The 3,188-nt window shown below is 33.2% G+C and overlaps 1 non-coding gene across 1 annotated transcript; it reads right to left on the bottom strand.

Moving 5' to 3' along the window:
* Positions 1 to 337: 337 nt before the first annotated feature.
* Positions 338 to 409, bottom strand: TRNAM-CAU (transfer RNA methionine (anticodon CAU)). The gene has a single exon. It is a non-coding gene; the product is annotated as a tRNA-Met (tRNA).
* Positions 410 to 3,188: the final 2,779 nt, after the last annotated feature.

Here is a 3,188-nt window from a genome sequence, read left to right as displayed (position 1 = left end):
TAAGCTAGTATAGCTGGAGGGGAAGTGTATTTTCTAATTGAACATGTAGACAGAGAGAAGTATACTATTCAGTTTCAAAGAATAGTATGTTTATTGCCACTAGTACAGTTTTTATAAAACGTAGATAGGTGAGTTTAACGTGGCAGTAAAGCATTCCAAACTATAATATTTTATGATATGCGATTTCCTTAAGTGGTTCAGTTTTTCTATAATTGTAATCACTGTATGGAAACAGTTTCTGTAAATGAAATGTGCTACACATGCTTCGAGTAAATCAACAGCCATTACAGAAATGCAGTTGATATAGCATTCTAGAGTGCAAAAAACGAACAGTGCTTAGCAGAGCGTGGTTTCGATCCACGGACCTCTGGGTTATGGGCCCAGCACGCTTCCACTGCGCCACTCTGCTGATGATGAAAATGTTTGATAACGCTCCTTTTAACCTTTTTGTTTGTACCAAATTGAAAACGGAATCTATTATACACGTTTTCCTTCTTCTAGATTTGAAGCAGCATTATTGCAACCATGCAGCTATTCACTGAGAATGTTCTTCATTAGACATAATATTATGCGATTATTCAAGAATCAGCAACAGCGAGAGAACAGAGTTCTGTTGGGATAATTGTAATACATAAAAGCGGTTATAAAGCGAGATCATTCAGAGTTTAACTGACTTAACTGGAATAAAGCAAGAAATTCAAAAATCAAATAAAGATATCTCTGGATTTCACAGCAGGTACTATTCTCTTCACAACTTTATCAAACAGCACAAGGACATATATACTACCGATTTTCCATTTGTTACGGTAATACAGAAAGCATTCCCTTCTTTTGACGCAAAAACGTCAAAAGAATAAAATGCTTCCATATTTATAGTGAGATTAGTTAACTGGTCCCTTTAACGCATCAGAAAGCATTTTTTCCGCCTTGTAAAATTTTATTCTGTCGTGTTGCATTGCAACGAATCAAATAATAGTTTCATAATTATGGTCTGTGCTATTGGTTGGAAAGAAATTTGTTGAAATGTATTTTCTTGTTATTCCTTAGGAATTCCAATTGATCTATCCATTTTAAAACAACTTCGAACATCATATTTCCTAGTATTGAATTTTCTTTTGATTCATATACTTGAATAAATTTTAATTTATATGGTTTAATTCATATTATAGTACATTGAAAACGCAGTAAACTGAGTTTAATGTTACACTACAGCACATTTAATACTGTACTTTTTCGCATTATTTCCTTCATTCAGCTCTTCTATAATTGATTTTGTATGGAAACAAAGTTTTCATTTGTTTGATCTCTAAAGATGCAAATAGAGATTTTGAGGGAATGAATAGAAAGTCGTGTTTACTAAAATGAAACGAAATATGATCACTCCAGCTAAAAAAAAAAAAACAAGTTGCAATAAAATATTAATGGGATGCAGCATTGTGTAATTGGAAAAAAAGTAAATAGCAGAGTGTGGCTTCCATTGACAGACCTCTAGTTTACATCCCCACAGGCTTTCACTGCGCTAGTCTGCTGATATAAATATTTCTAAAATGAGTGTATTTAATCTCTTTATTGATAAGAGACGGAAAACGGGATGCATTTTTCATTGTGATTTCTACTTTTGCTGCTTGTATGTATTGTACCCATGGAAATGTGTAATTGGGAATGCTTTTTGTTACACTTAATATTATGCAATTGTCCGAGAATCAGAAGCAGTCACGGAACGGAGTTTGGGTTTTAAAATGGTGTCGGCTGGATCAGGCTAATATACCTTAACAACGATGATAAAAGGAGATCATTAATTACTGATAGTTTTAATTAGGTTAAAGCAAGATGTTCAAAAATCGTCTTACGAAAACGTTGAAATCTAATCGCACTTATTAGGCCACTCTATATCTTTAGTAAACTGCAATTTATCCTACTTTATCGTACATTTTTCTCATTCTGTTTACATATGTAAATAATATCCGATGCCATTTTATAGTTTTTCATTTGGCGAAATGAAAAACCATTTAGTAATAAACATAGACCGATCTATTTGTGCTCAGCATAAACAATGATTATGATTTAATTGTGCAGACTTCCCAGTATAAATTAATAAAGTTCAGCGCAGAGTAGGACAGGAGAATATTCACTTCCGATTTTCTATTTGGCGTAACATAAAACGAAAAAAAGTGCTTTCAAATTTATAGTGAGGTTAGTTACAAGTTTCTCTAATAATGATTCGATTTAAATTATAAAATTAAAATTATGAGTATATTATGAATTCTGAAGGAACCGATTAAAGTGTATTTTAAATGAAATAGAATTCTTTACTACTGACACAGAGAATTCTTTACTACGCCAACTTGGAAGGAAAAAAAGCGAAAAATATGAGACTGCTGTGTGTGTGTGTGTGTGTGTGTGTGTGTGTGTGTGTGTGTGTGTGTGTGTGTGTGTGTGTGTGTGTGTGTGGAATAGGATAAAAACCATAACGAAGATTTGAACCTTAGCTTCAGCTTGAGAAATGCACCACAGTACTGATGAGTCACTCTTCTAATTTTGTAACTTCCTTAAATTTATCTAATTTATTTTTCTCTGCTTCCAGGTGAAAGTAAAATTGTAATTCGTTTAACTATAATTTCCAATTATGATTCTACGCATTTTCAAATTAAATCATGAACTATTCCCAGTTACTTTTCATATTACATTTTATATTTTGTGATTGCGAAGGAACCAAGAACAGCCTAAAAACAAATCTATATTTCTGAATTGAGTGATTCGTATCAGGCTACTAATGCGCCCTAACAATGCATGTTAAAAACAAAGCTTTGAAAATCAATGTTCGGAATCAGGATAATACAAAACGTGTAATATTAAACGATATTTTTTCTTGACCACAGAAGCTATGTTGATCACGTATCTGAGGAAAAAAAAGTTACAATTCGAAAACTCTTAAGATCTCCAAAAGACTTCCATCCTTTCTTTCAATATGCTGGAGTTCACAATATCCCATGCTCGTGCGGTTTAAGTTACATCGGCCAAACTTCAAGAAGCCTTGAGATAAGACAGAGAGAACACATCCGATATGTCAAAAACAACAGACAAGATATATCGGGCTTATCTTCCCATTTCTCCACAACCAACATGTCATTGAGTGGGATAAAAGCTGCACTCCTTACATAGAAGAGGATTACCGCTCTCGTATTTTT

This window comes from Typopeltis vanoorti, chromosome 5, assembly GCF_054136105.1.
Source record: "Typopeltis vanoorti isolate ZY-2024b chromosome 5, IOZ_Tvanoo_1.0, whole genome shotgun sequence".
Classification (NCBI taxonomy): Eukaryota; Metazoa; Arthropoda; class Arachnida; order Uropygi; family Thelyphonidae; genus Typopeltis; species Typopeltis vanoorti.
The sequence above is the reverse complement of the archived record's forward strand: the minus strand, read 5'-3'. Positions and strand labels throughout refer to the sequence as shown.